This window comes from Xenopus laevis, chromosome 3S, assembly GCF_017654675.1.
Source record: "Xenopus laevis strain J_2021 chromosome 3S, Xenopus_laevis_v10.1, whole genome shotgun sequence".
NCBI lineage: Eukaryota > Metazoa > Chordata > Amphibia > Anura > Pipidae > Xenopus > Xenopus laevis.
Window position 1 is genome coordinate 19660689 of NC_054376.1, and position 15318 is coordinate 19676006.

The 15318-nt window shown below is 43.0% G+C and overlaps 1 protein-coding gene across 4 annotated transcripts in view; it reads left to right on the forward strand.

The window, feature by feature from the left end:
• LOC108712655 (adhesion G protein-coupled receptor L1-like) overlaps positions 1-15318 on the forward strand; it is a 442227-nt gene that overhangs the window by 264349 nt on the left and 162560 nt on the right. The gene's annotated exons all lie outside the window — the stretch shown is intronic.

Consider the following 15318-nt stretch of genomic DNA (forward strand, 5'->3'; position numbering starts at 1 on the left):
TGGTTAGCTGAGCCCTGCAAAGGCGGTAGCGGATGCTGGTGGACTCCAACATTCTAGTCTTTAAAGATGGATTGTAAAGTAGGGGCTCAGGTAGAATGTCCTCCCCCTGAATGCCTCCTTGCCTTTGGACAGTTACCATGCTCCAGGTCTTTAGAGTCTCTTGGTAGTAAGCCGGGAATGGTGAGAGGCTTCTTAAGAATCCTTCAGGTTCGATGACAAACAATTACCGGTCATACCCCATGTTGCGTACCTGATGATAAAAGCTGGATGCTAGGGTACACCACTGTGGAGAAGGATCTGCATACAAGTATCTCTGTATCTGTTGGAGACAGAAAGTATGTACTTGAGAGCGTATGCATACAACTCCCTGACCTCCCTCTCTCAAGGGTAGGCTTGAAACACCTGCAGAGACCCAGTGCTTTCCCATCCAGAGAAAGTCCAGCAATCTTCTCTGGATTTTAGCAATGAATTCTTGGGTTGGGCTAAGACATGTCAGCCTATACCAGAGTTGAGAGGCCACCAGCTGGTTAATCACCAAAGCCCTCCCCCTCATAGAAAGCATTTTAGCAAGACCCTTCCACTTTCCCAGGCGGGTAAGAACATGCTCCTCAAGTTCAATGAAATTCTGTGGAACAGGACGCTCTTCAGCTGACAGATAGACACCTAAATATTTGATGACTTTAGTCTCCCACGAGATGTCACGAAAAGCAGAAGGCAAAGAATCTACATGTAAAGGACCTTCCAGAAGGCCTGAGCTCTTGGTCCAGTTGATCTGAGCTGATGAGGCAGCAGCATAAACCTCTTGGCATTCTTGTGCTCGCTCAAGATCAACTAGGTCCTGGGCCACAAGGATGACATCATCAGCATATGCTGAAAGAACTACCCTCATGTCAGGTTCCCTGAGCACCAGTCCTGTAAGCCTCTTCCTTAGTAGACACAGGAAGGGCTCAATGGCCAGTGCATACAGCTGTCCCGACAAAGGACATCCTTGTCGAACTCCTCGTTTGAAGGCCAGAGGTGCAGTCAGAGACCAGTTGATTTTAACTAGACACTCTGCAGAGGTGTACAGTGTTTTCAGATAGCTCACAAACTGTGGGCCAAAGCTATAGGCTTGCAGATGCCTAAAAGATATTGGTGATCTACTCTGTCAAATGCCTTTTCTTGATCCAGGAAGAGAAAAGCGAGAGATAGACCAGCCTTCCGGGCAAAATGTAGTAAATCCCGAACCAGAAAGACATTGTCAAAAATTGGCCGGCCGGCGACTGTATAGGACTGGTCAGGATGAACCACCTCTGCCAGCACAGACTTGAGCCTGAGTGATATAGCTTTGGCTACAATTTTATAGTCTGTGCTGAGCAATGAGACCGGTCGCCAATTCTTAATAAGGCAGAGATCCCCCTTCTTAGGTAGCAGTGATAACACTGCTTGACGACATGAAAGTGGCATCTCACCGGTCTTGAGGGCCTCATTTAGAACCCTATGGAAATCATGTCCCAGAGTATCCATTTTTCCAACCTCTCTCTTCTACCCTCGCTGACCACTGGAAGCCCATTCCATAACTCCCTGCAGGCATCCGGAGAGATGGGATCCGGAGAAAAAAGGTTCTGATAGAAGGACCGGGCTCTGTCCGGGATAGCCTCCGGATCTTCAAGGGGGGAGCCATCCTCTGCAAGAAGGCATTTGATTTGTTTTCGGTTCCCGTTCTTCTTCTCCAGAGCATAGAAGAAACGTGAGCCACGATCCATATCACAGAGTAACTGCATGCGGCTTCGCACATAAGCACCACAAGCCTGTCGCTGTTCCATGTTACGCAGAGTCTCTTTCTTTTCTACATATTCACACTGTATGGCTTGGTCTTCAGAGCCTTACAGCCTTTGCTCAAGATCAAGCACCTCCCTATTCAGAGCCTCAATCTCTGCATTTTTCCGTCTGCTCAAACATTTTGTATACTCTTGACACAAGAGCTTTAGGTGAACCTTGCCTACATCCCACCATTGACTCAGTGTGGCAAATTCATCCTGATAACCCTTCCAGTCTGTCCACATTTCCCGGACTGCCTTTGCAAACCCTTCATCCTTTAAAAAGCTGTTATTAAAGTGCCAATAGGCTGCTTTGGGCAGAGATGGTGCAACTGCCACTATCAAAGAAGCACAATTGTGGTCCGAGAAAGGTGCCAAGCTAATATTACTGGACCGAACTCGTGACATAATATGGCTTGATATATAAAGCCTATCAATCCGGGACTGAGACACACGGCCATCCCTCACCCTAACATAGGTGAAAGCATTGGTTTCTGGGTGCTGTTCTCTCCAGATGTCTACCAAGGAGAAATGAGCAATGAGTTCCCGCAAAGCTGACTCAGATGAATCCCTTTTCTGGGAAACATTTCAGTCCCGAGCCTCAAGGATGTAATTGAAATCACCCCCTATAATCACGGCTTCATCTGAGTCCATTGTCTCCATATAGGCTGATAAACTTTCAAAAAAAATGCTTTCTCTCTGGTCCAGTAGTTGGGGCATACAAGTTTATCATATTGTATGTTCCACTAGACTCTTGGACCCGGAGATGTAACAGACGGCCTGGGATGACAGAATTAACGCTCAGTACCTCTGGCTGGAAGGATTCTGAGAACAAGGTCACCACCCCACATGACGTCCATGTGAGGTGTTTAAAAAAGAGTCTGCCCTTCCATTCCAGATGCCAGGTCGCTTCAAGCTCCTGAGTGATATGGGTCTCTTGAAGGAAACTCACAGAGTACCCTCCTTGGCGTAGAAAGGAGAGTACCTGAAACATTCTAAAAGGCTCCCGACAGCCATTTGTATTAAGAGTGCTTATACTTAGAGCCATTATTGTGTGTTAATAAATGCTTTAGCCCTCACAGAGGTCTGGTGAGACAAACACTTTTTGTGGAACTTAACACTACGGAGATATTCTGCAGTTACATAGTTTTTGGCCTCTTTTATGACCTTGATGTATTGTCTCACAGAACTGATCACCAAAGTCAAATCATGCCACTTCTCTAGAGCCATATGTAGCTTCTTCTCCAATTTAACACCAAGGGTGCTCTCAAGAAACATCTTGAGTTCCTCAGCTGGGATGATTGGGGTAGAAGGATTTGTCACAACTGTGTCAACCTCCTCTTCGATGTCCCCCTCATCCATGAACTCTTCTTGGCTAAGGGATTGATAATTCCCCCTCTCCACTGGAGCTTTGATAATATCTACACAAGAAGTTGCAGGAGAAGGATCAGAAGCACCTGCTATCTGGAGACCCTGCAACGGCTCAGATAATACTTGGATTTTGCTTTGAACACCACTGGAGGTGTTTGGCTCAGGGGTAGCAGATGGAATTGGCTCCTTAACAACAGGAGCTTTAGAGGCTTGATGGGCAACCTCTGCCCTTTCCACTGCCTCCTGTGCCTCCTGAATGGCAATAACATTGGGATCAGTGGAAGAGAATGGAGGAGAGATCTTAACATGCACAGTAGACCTTACCGAGTCTGTCTGGCTATCCTCCATATTTACAACTCCAGTCTCATTATCCTCCCTCACAGCATTGTCTGCAGGGTCTTGTATGGGGGTTGTCCCAATATTCTCCATTTCTTGGAGTGAAATACCCTGTGGCACTAAACACTGAGGCTGGTTGTAGTTCCCAAAGCTCAGCACCTCAGGAACACTTACGGCCCACTCTGCAGGGGTTTCATTAGCTGTCCCTTTATACTACAGGGGAGGATCCCCTGTTGGAGACAGATGCATCACCCCTGACTCTGTGGGGAGACCCATAATCCCCTGTTCAAATTTCTCCAGACCATTTATCTCCTCTTCCCCAACTGAGTTTATAGGTGCATGGTCTGGCACCAGTTGATTGCATCCAACAGTTGGACCAGACAATATCACCACATGAGGAGCAGATGTTTTGCTGCCCTTTTTGCCCTTGGATGGGGGTGCTCCATCATTGACCACTGAAACCCATTCCTCAGGTATCAGCCAGTTGGATTTAAATTTCCTCTTCTTTTTCTTGTCATTTGAAGAGGAAATGCTACTCTCTGCTTCCACCATGACAGGTGTTACAACCACCGGCACCCCCACAACCTTAGGATTGCTCATAACAGGGTTAAGTTGGTTTTTGGCAAAAACAACTGCAGCACTCGGGGATGCATTGACATTCCTCCCCCCCCCTTCTCTTTTGCTGAAATTGAAATGTAGGCTGCATCCTTAGCTAACTTGAGTGTAGAGGGAGGAGGTTTGGAGGTTTCAGAGGTGGGTTGTGTAACAATCACCTTAAGGTTCTTTACTGAAGGGGATTTCTCCTTTGAGGAGCCTGCAGCAATAGCTGTAGCAGGGTATGATGTTATATTAGAGGTACTGGGGGCAGGAACAGGGACTGTGGTCTTAATATGCCCTTTGGGGCAACTCTGGCGAGTATGCCCCAGGTTCTTGCAAAGGAAGCACCTCACTTCTTCTGTGCAGTAAAAATTTTTATACAGCACCCCCTCAAATGGAACACCAAAGGACTCCTCAATAGTATCTTGACCCCGAGGCAAAAGTAATTGCACCTGTCTTTTAAAAGAGAGGATATGTCTCAATCTGCTCTCCTTGCAACCCAAGGGAAGTTTAGAAATAGTTGACTTTATTTTGCCGAGGGCTTGCAGGTGGGGTAGCAATAAATGGTCTTGCAGGAAGGGGGGCACATTAGATAAGACTATCTTTATGCCTAATCCTTCTAGGGGTTCTACAGGGATATAACTACCCCCTACTGTTATGCCTCTCTGCACAAGAGTATGCACTGCAGTTAGTGTATGGGCAAATATTATGGCTTTCCCATACATTTTACTTGCTGCCACTATTACAGAGGAGCCCACCACTTCAGCTGCAGCTTTTATGTAAGCCTCTATGCCATGAGCTCCTGACATTAGACATCTAACCCCATGCTTCCTTGTAAGTTGCTCTACCCCAGCAGTGACTTGGCTTGGGTTGTTACCGGTAGCTACTGCCTGCGCAAAACTTTTAGCAGGGGTCACATTGGCTGCAGCAGCATAAACAGAAGCAGTGGAGCTTTTTGACAAAGGCTGTGACTGGTGTTTTTTAGCATAGCTACAGCCAGGTTTTTCAGCTCCTTTTCCTTTAGGAGCCTGAGGTATTTTTTTTATAATTTTGTTTTTTATTCCCTCCCATTATTTTACAAAACAATCCACAAAAAAGTAAGCTTAATTCTATTAATCAACAAAAGTAAATGCAACAATGAAAAGCTTTAGCAGGGAGAGGGTTAATGTGAGCAGGTGCCTGGGAGTTGCACTGCTACTAGAAAATGTTTTATTTTCTTAAATCCTTCTCCCTTTAGCTTTCTCTCCTTACAAAACAAGGATAAAAATAAAAGCACACACACAATCTGTGCAAATAGTGATACATTTCAGCTAAAACTAAATACAAAAAACAAGTGAAACAGACACCCAGGTGTGGGGGAGGGGTAGGGGATCTGTCAGTGAGTTTGTAGCCCACAGGAAGTGAAGGGAACTGGGCTAGCAATCACTCACCTTCTGGGTCAAAATAAAATTTGATTTTAAATAAAGTAAATCAACTCAAAACTCCCCAAAATTCACACACCAAGTAGCTAACACCTTCACACACCAAATGAGAACAAAAAATCCTGCCTTAGACAGGGATTTCTCTGCTTAATTTGAAATCAAAAAGAGAGCTTTCTTTTTTGTGGCTTCTGCAGTATTTGGAATTCCAAAACTGATGACTTGTATGGGGTGTCATAATTCTGGGGCCCCTATACACCACATACTTAGGTGTACCTATGCATATTAGGCATCAAACTGTTCAGCGGACGCAAGGCTTTCAGGTTTAGAGTGTTTTATCTTGGTATGTATTGATATGTAGGAGATATTATGCTTCAGAATTTAGGAAAGCTTTGCGCCTTGGTACATCGGAGTTAGAAAGGCATGCATACCCATTTTATATTCGTCAGAATGTGTACTTTCCAAAAAGATATGGTTTTCTGGGGTGAACATACATTTTTGTACTTTTGCCCTTTGAATGCTGTAAATGTGTTGATTTTCCAGGATTTGGAATTACAGAACTGAATACTTGTATGGGGTGTCTTAGTTCAGGGGGCTCTATACGCCACATACTTGGGTGTACCTATGCATATTGGGCATAAAACTGTTCAGCGGCCCCCGGGCTTTCAGGTTTAGAGTGTTTTATCTTGGTATGTATTGATATGTAGGAGATATGATGCTTCAGAGTTGGAGTATTGAGGTGATTTTTGGAAATGTCATAAAAATTTCCAAATTTAGGAAAGCTTTGGTGAACATACATATTTGTACTTTTGCCCCTTGAAAAATGCTGTAAATGTGCTGATTTTGCAATATTTGGAAATACAGAACTGATGAATCGTATGGGGTGTCATCATTCTGGGGCCCCTATACACCACATACTTAGGTGTACCTATGCATATTGGGCATCAAACTGTTCAGCAGACCCTGAGCTTTCAGGTTTAGAGTGGTTTATCTTGGTCTGTAATGATATGTGTGAGATACAATGCTTCAGATTTGGAGTATTGAGGTAATTTTTGGAAATGTCAAAAAAATTGCCAAATGTAAGGAAGCCTTGAGGCTTGGTACTTTGGAGTAGAAAGACATGCATACCCATTTTAGATTCGTCAGAATGTGTACTTTCCAAAAATATATGGTTTTCTGGGCTGAACATACATTTTGGTACTTTTTCCCCTTGAAAAATGCTGTAAATGTGCTAATTTTGCAGTATCTGGAATTACAGAACTGATTACTCGTATGGGGTGTCATTGTTCTATTCTTGGGCCCCTATGCGCCACATTCTTAGGTGCACCTATGCATATTGGGCATCAAACTGTTTAGCGGACCCCGGGATTTCATGTTTAGAGGGTTTTATCTTATCTATTGATATGTTGGAGATACATTGCTCTAGACTGGACAGTATGAGGTCATTTTCAAAAATGTAACACATTTTTATAAAAACTGCTAATTTTAGGAAAGAATTGCAACTTGGTAGTTTTGAGTACAAATATATATTTACCCATTTTGAACTCATTAGAATCAGTTCTTTCCAATAATGTGCAGTTTTTTAGGGTAAACCTACAGTTAGTGGAATGTTTGGCCTTGAAATCAGATGTATGCAGTTTTGTGGAGCAGTGCTGTGGAAATTTGGTAGTTCGCTGCTTCTAGTTTTTCATCTATAGAAGTGAGAAATCTCCATAAAACTATATATATTTGGTATTGGCGCGTTCGGGAGACACAGAACGTTGCAAATCTGCTGTGTTCTCGTACATAAAATAAATTATGTTTCTGATATTTGCATTTGTATCATGCAAAACTGTTTTTTTTTGTTTTTTTATACACTTAGAAACCCATATCTTTTTACAGGAGTGGAATTACACCACAATTCTAGCATATTTTGAAAGCTTATGTTGTCCTGAAAAAAACAATATCTTGTTTTCCTGGGTAAACTAAAAGACCCCCCCCCCAGGAAAGGCCCCTAAAGTGAAAGAGCACAAAATGTTCAAAAATCCTCTGGCAATAAAAGTATCAACTTGGCCAAATTGGCTGGCAGTGAAAAGGTTAAAACCATCCCATAGCATAGAAGGCGAGGCTGAGCCCTGGTTTTCAGCCAAGTAGGACTCTGCCGTCTCTTGAACTTTATCCGCCAACTCTTTCTGTGTCAGCCACAGGGGGCTGAGCCTCCACCTCCTAACCCCTGGACTTATATAAGGTTGTAAGTAATAATTAAGGGAGAATGGTCGGAAATGGACCTAGTTCCATATTGAATGTGGCTGATTTTACTAGCCATCTCTGAGGACGTCAGGACCATATCTATTCTCGAAAGTTTGGTGTGAGGTAAAATGACAAGAAAAAACTTGAGTTCCAGGATGCCTGGCCCTCCAGACATCCTGAAGCCCCATTGAGTCTGTCCAGGCCTTTAGTTATGTTGGTTTAGTATCTGCTGAATTAAGCTTATTTAACACAGGAGTCATGCCACTATTGAAATCACCCACCCAGCGCTGGGGGACTATTGGAAGTGCCGCCACCTTCTGCATTACAGTATCCATTAGTTCCGTTGTGAAGGGAGGGGGTACATAGAGATTGACCAATATGAATTCAAAGGAATAGTGCAATGCATAATAAGATATCTACCAAAGTGGTCCACATGAATCTGATGGAGTAGAAAATGAAGGCCTTTTTTGACTAAGATGGAGACCCCTCTCGCATGTGTGGAAAAGGTGGCGTGGTACGCCTGTGCGATACATGCCCTTTTCAGTGCTAGGACCTTTTGGCCTGTTAAGTCGGTTTCCTGGAGGCAAACAATCGCCGGAGACCATTGTTTCAATGCATTGAATAAGAGGGCCCTCTTGATTTTATCATTAAGGCCTCTGATATTCCATGAAACCAAATTTACCTAGGAAATAGGAAAATTCTACTTTGCGTCAATACCTTGCTGCTGTATGTATGTAAAAGGGAGTAAGGGTGAAAAGGGGAAAAACCTTGGGGAGTCCCACAATGCCCTAGCCCACCCTGCCCACCCTGAGAACTGGGGTGGGCCTTGACCCCTAACAAAGCCCTAATAGCCACCGCCAGGGACATGGCGACTATAGCATAAACACAGTTTAGTTAAACAAAATACACAACATAAGCACTCGCCCTCAGTCCTCCGGGTTTTGGTTAGTGTCCCCACAGAAAATCAGCTGGTAACAATGAGAGACCTTCCGTTGAAAGTATGAGTAGTAGTCAGTAAATAGGAGCACAGTTTGGTACGCCATAGTAGGAAGGTATATACTCACGAACCCGAGGCCACAAGTCCTCAACTTTAGAATAGTCGTAGTCCCCCAAGGGTAGGCTCAGCTCAAGGGGTGGGTAGGATGCATGGGGGCCTTATCGTCTTTCCAGCCAGTCCATGGCCTCCTGTGGCGTCGCAAAAAATCTGGTGTTGTTGCCGTCCACCACTCTCAGCTTGGCTGGGAAAATTGTAGAGTAGAGAATGCCTTTTTCTCTGAGCTTTCTCCGGACTTCAGTATATTTGGCTCTTTGTCGCTGTACTTCCATGGTATAATCTGGATAGATCATAATCTTGGCATCTCCGACCTGCAGGTCTGCTTTGGTGTGCATCAGTCTCAAGATGGCGTCTCGATCCCTGTAATTAAGGATTTTGGCAATCATGGTACGCGGGGGGAGCCCCTGGGGGAGATTGGCGCGACGGAATACAATGGGCCGCTTCGACCAGGAACATCTGTGATCCCGAATCGCCTGCAGGACCACCTGGAGTGTCAGTTTTGGTTGCTGTGGAGGCTTAGGTCCGGCCAGATCAGGAGGGGTGGAGGTGGCGGGTCAACTCTGCACAAGCGAGCGCCATCTTGGTTCGGATGTCGCACATATTTATCCAGCTTGCTGGTTGTTGTTTCAGCTGTTTTCTTAATGCCTCCCATCTAGTGGCATCTGGGGGCACTCCAGCACCCGCAGGGAAAAATTGGTGCCCGTGGGGGCTCAGGATCGACTGTAACGGAGCAACTGCACCGGAACCCTAAATAGACGCGTCTCACTACATCGGCAGCTAGGCCACGCCCCGGAGACACAGATTTTTACTGCTAATGGGCTGTGGATGCCTTGGGCTGGTACAGAAGCACAAAACATTATGTACAACATTTCTAGATACTTCTTTAGTTAGGCTTTAGTTCTCCTTTAAGGGGGCATAGATTGATATGCATAAATATATTTAAAAGGAGTAAACCTTCTGATTCCTTATTCACTAGGAGACATTTACAAGGCTACTGATACTTAATCCCTTAGTACAATGTTGAACTAGGGACTAGATGGTCATTTGGAGTAAAGGTAGCACTTATTCATACTTAGGCAAATTATTGAGTCTTCTGATGTTTTATTTTTATCTTCCTCTGTATCAAGTAGAAGTTAGGTACTGTATTACTTGGATAATGGTTGGATAATAGATAAAAGTTGATGGATAAATACTTTTTTCAAACTCAGCTATGCAATTGAAAATCGGGGAGGCTATTGGGCTCGTGGTTATGACCAGTTTAGAAACCTGAGTGTTAAAAGGGAACTAAAGTCTAAAACAGACAAATTTTAGAAATGCTGTATTTTGTATAGTAAACATAAACATGAATTTAATGCACCACAAGCCTAATAAAACAAATGATTTATGCTTTCAAAGTTGGCCATAGGAGGTCACCATCTTTTTTAAACATCTCTGCAAGACCAAGACCATGCACATGATCAGTGTGGTCTGGGCTTCAGTTGGGAGGTTAAAGGACAAGGAAAGGCAAAAAAATAAAATCCAATTTCTACTTTCTTTAATAAAAAAGAAACCTATCTCCAATATAATTTAATTAAAAAATGTGTACCGTTTTTATAAGAAACCTGACTGTATGCAGTGAAATTCTTCCTTCATTTACTGCTGTGGATAGGAATTGTCAGATGGTCCTTAACTGCTGAGCAGGGAAACAATCATACTTATGAACAGCAGGGAAGCCCCCGCCTTACTTACCAGCCATGCAGAATTCAAGCAGCTTTGTTTATGATGATCCCTAAGCAGCCTAGACCACACTGAGCATGTGCAGGGTCAGGGTCAGGCAAAGATGTTTAACAAAGTTACAAGATGACAGCCCCCTGTGGACAACTTTGAAAGCATAAATCATTTGTTTGATTAGGCTTTGTGGTGCAGTAAGTTCATGCTTATGTTTAGTATACAAAATACAGCATTTCTAGCCTTATTCTATTTTAGAATTTCCTTGTCCTTTAAAGTTTAGGGATTGTCATAAATTATCAAAATAGCACAAGTCAAATAATATCTGCAATAGAAGTTGATACAGCAAGACTGATTAATAATCAGATTATGCAGACTGCACTGGATCTGCAGATACAAATCTCTACACAGTTACCGACTGCTTTACAGGGAAACGGACAAAGCTGCTCAAGTGCTCTGATAAACTTCAGTCACTTTTTACTGCTGCACTGCAAGATTGAGTGATATCACTCCCACCCCTTCCCTCCCAGCAGCCCATAAGCAGCCTATAAGCAGCCTATCAACAGAACAATGGGTAGCTAACTAGATAGCAGCTACCTGATACCTCTGTTGAAGGATCTGTTTGCGTTGCTAATGCCCCACCATGAGAACATGAGAACAGCCCACAAGCAAGACAAACCCCTGCTTTTTCATGCTTGGGTGCTATTCTCATGTCTACTACTAGTTGGGGCTAGGGAACACAACCTAGGTTGTGGCAAAATGCAATGGGTAGGGGGAGAAACAATAGCTGTCTCAAAGCAGTTCTATCCTGATGTGCTGACTCCTTCTCAAAGCTTAGAATTAGGTACAATACACTGAGATGGCTGCCTCCACACCAATATTACAAGAGCAGATTGTTTTAAGAGCATAATGATATATGTAGCTACGGTCACAGATATAGGTTAGGGCAGGGTTCTGAACCACTTTGGACATCAGTAGTTTAAAGCTTTATCCCAAGTGGTAGTGGCATAGCAGAGGAATCGTGGTTTTATGAAGTGTATTAGAATGAAAGTGGCAATCATTATGGAATGAAATGGTGACTGCCTTTGGAGGAGAAGGCCGATCATTAGAGAGTTACAGTAGTCAATACGTGACATGATGAGAGAGTGAATTCGAATTTTGGTGGCATCCTGCATGATGAACAGTCGTATTTTATAAATATTCCTTAGGTGAAAGTGACATGATTTAGTTATTGATTGGATACGAAAATTGAAGGAGAAAGCACAATCTAGGATAACAAAAAAGGTTCTGGGATATAAGGGAAATAATGGAGGTTAACTGTATTAAAGATTTCTGGGATATTATGGTTGTATAGAGGGGGTGGGGGAAAAAGGACCATTTCTGTCTTGGACAAATTTAATTTAAAGTAGCCCTGGGACATTCAAGCTGAATTGGCTGACAAGAATAAACCAGTGTTAAGAGATGTGGGTTGGAGAGATAAATCTAAATATTAACAGTGTCAATGGTTAAGTGTAAATGGCTTGATTAACTGGCCAAGCTAGGCAGTGACTATCACTAATTTATTAATTTTAAGAAGTGGAAATCCTGTATTTTTTGTGGAGGAAAGACTGATTTTTAGTTGGTTGCTTACATTAAAATAGCTTCTTGGGAGACTTCCGGGGGGCGGACCCAAAAGATGGCCGCATTTTAGGAGAGCTCCTGAACAGAGATCGCTATCGAGAGCCATCACAGCTCCCAAAGCTCTGCAAACACCACAAATCTCTGCCTCCAATACAGGATAAGTGAGGGGAAACGATAAATCCAACTATCGGGCTTAAACCTCAACTGCTATTTCCTGGAAGTCGGCGCCTACAACGCGCATTCACCCTACAGACCTGAGCCTTGCCGCTAAACATACACGAACCAGCACAAGCCACAGATCGGTAAGTCTGTACTTACCCGCTCACAATACCGGACAAATTCAGGCCACGGGAGGGTGGGAAAATACCCACGGAGAAATCCAGATAGACCTGCGGAAACCGGAAGTGCGCATCAAATAGCAACGCGCGCCACTGCCAGGCCCGAACTAAACTAAAAAGCGCATAATAACGCGCTGCAGCTGAGCGGAGAAAATTAAACTATATGCACTTACCCCGCAACAATCATAACCTTATAAAACCCGAACGGATCTGCTGGAAACCGGAAGTACGTTCCGGAAAACAGTGCAGGCCGCAACTGGGCCCGAAGCTGATAAAAGGTGAGCATTACTATTAATACCATACTGTTGGGGCCAATAACTATACCTGAACTCACCCCACAACAACAATAGCTCCAAACAAACTCTCCAAACGCAAATTAAGGAAAAAAAAAAAAAACCACAACTGGAGCTCCTACGGATACAATCACCCAAGCATCTGGCCTAAGCTCGTGGGCACAGATAACAGGGTGAACATATTGGCCATACAGTGCATCAATACTGCACATACTAGCGGGACACTCAGACTTGCTGGACTAAAAAGCCAGTGAGCAAACCAACAAGCACCAAACATTTAACCCTATATGGCCACCAACAAACTCAAAATATTGAGCAAAAACCTGGCAAGCGAACTATTCAAAAGCCATATCTAAATATATATAGCCATATCCTTCACAGCTATATATCGAAATAAAGGAAAAATCACCACGAACAAACTATATTTTGTAAAGACATCAACCACTTTAAACAAGAATGGACTATTAAAAACAACTGCACACTGAAAACTCTAAATGTAGCTAAGGACTGATAGACTGGCACTCTAACTTGCCCATACAGAGGAGATTACCATATCCAAACAGTGACTGGAGGGAACTCAACATAAAATTGAACCACTCAAAACCTAGCAAGCAACTTAACGACAATCCTAAACCATACAACTGCCTCATACCAACCATGGACAAATTCCTTGGCCAATCCACCACAAAAGCACAGAAACAAACAAAACCAAGAAAGACAATTCCGGAGACTGATCCAACAGATTCGGAACCAGAAACAACCATGGAAAAAAACACAAGCCACCTGCAAACCAAATCGCAGAAACAACTAAAACCTAAAACCAAGAAAATAACCCAGGAAACAGATCCAACAGACTCAGAAACTGAACCAAATCAAGCAGAAGACCTAATGAAAATATTAGGCCCATGGCTGGACACAAGGCTGAACACAATAAAGGAATCAGTGTCAGAAGTGCTTCAACAGATCACTAACCAAAACCAAAGAATGTCGGAAGCTGAGCAAAGGATTAGCACACTGGAGGATGAACTGGGGAAAACACAACAACTGGCTGATACACAACAGAGAGAAATCACAATCCTAGCCGATAAAGTGGATGACCTTGAAAACAGGAGCAGGAGGAACAACCTCCGCATAATTGGCGTCCCAGAGTCAATCAAAGGAGCCGAATTAGAAATATCTCTACACTCTACACTTCCATCACTTCTGAAAATGGAAGAAGAACAATCCCACTTTCTGATTGAAAGATTTCACAGAATCGGCACTCCACAAACCACAGAAACCAAAAAACCAAGACAAGTTATTTTCAAACTCCTCAACTATGCAGACAAGATCAACATTCTCTCAGCTTATAGGAAAACGAAAAATATCATGTATGACACCAACCGTATATTAATTTTTCAAGACTTTTCCGCCTCAGTCACGACAAAAAGGAAAGAATTCTCGACAGTCTGCACAGCACTCTTCAACTCAGGATATAGATTTTCCCTACTGTTCCCAGCAAAGCTCAAAATCATTGATAAGAACAATGGGAAATCTCTTTTCTTCGAAAACCCAAAACTCGCCAAGGGCTACCTTGAAGAGAAAACTAGAAACACAGAACATACATGAGAAACCAACAAATCAGTGTCTTTCTGATAAAAGATGGTTACACTCCTGCCAACAGGAACACAACTGATCCATGAAGAAAGACTTTCAATGAACATGTTTCAAAGACCCTTGAAACCACTCTCCTCCTCAAAAGTAAAAGGTCAAGATTGGACAATAACATGAAGGGCAAGAAGTGAAGTGTTTGTTTAAAATGTTCTTTTTACTAATTACATTTTTGATATTATTATTCAAGTTGAATAGTTACTGTTTAATTCAGCTCAACACTAGTTTTAATGTTAAAAAAATTTATGCTCAATGGTTTAGCAGGAATTCAGAGATAGCTCAAGATACAGGGAACAAGTCTGCTCGCTGGGACAGGCTATTCCCAAAGCATACACATACCTTTCAAATAGATCAGCCGAAAATGGGAATAGGATAAAATATGCATACCACACACAACTTGGACCCCAAAACTCTACCAGACAAATCTATACACCAACTTAAAATATTATCTTGGAACGTAGGAGGCCTTAACTCCCCGATTAAGAGAAGAAAGGTGTTAGATAAATTACAAAGAGAAAAAGCTCAGATAATACTCCTACAGGAAACACATTGGAAACGTGCAGATACCCGAAAATTACACGACAAATGGATACAAACAACAATTGAAGCTTCATACAAAAACAAATCAAGGGGGGTGGCGATATTAATTAACAGAAACTTACAATGTACTGTTTTACGAACCTCTAAGGACAAAAATGGTCGATACCTAATTGTTGATTTAGACATAGCTGGTACAAAATATACTGTTGTAAATATTTACGCACCCAACGATGATAATAAATTTTTCTTTACAGATGTGCTGCAGAAAATAACTTCATGGGAGGCTCCAAATCTTATCCTTGGGGGAGACTTCAACGCGGTCTGGGACGATTTCATGGACAAATCAGGCAAGCCTAATGCACACTC